Consider the following 208-nt stretch of genomic DNA (forward strand, 5'->3'; position numbering starts at 1 on the left):
TTGGTTGTTTTCTGTTTAAGTGGAAAAAAGCATAAAGGACAAAATTGAGGAGTAATCTCTCTCTCTCTCTCTCTCTCTCTCTCTCTCTCTCTCTCTCTCTCTCTCTCTCCTCTCCTCTTCTCTCCTCTTTCTTCCCCTCCCCTCCTCTTCCCCCTTTCTCTCTGTACTTATGTGTGGAGGCCAGATATTGTTTCAATCTCTTCACCTT

This window comes from Mus pahari, chromosome 13 (assembly GCF_900095145.1).
Source record: "Mus pahari chromosome 13, PAHARI_EIJ_v1.1, whole genome shotgun sequence".
NCBI classification, from domain to species: domain Eukaryota; kingdom Metazoa; phylum Chordata; class Mammalia; order Rodentia; family Muridae; genus Mus; species Mus pahari.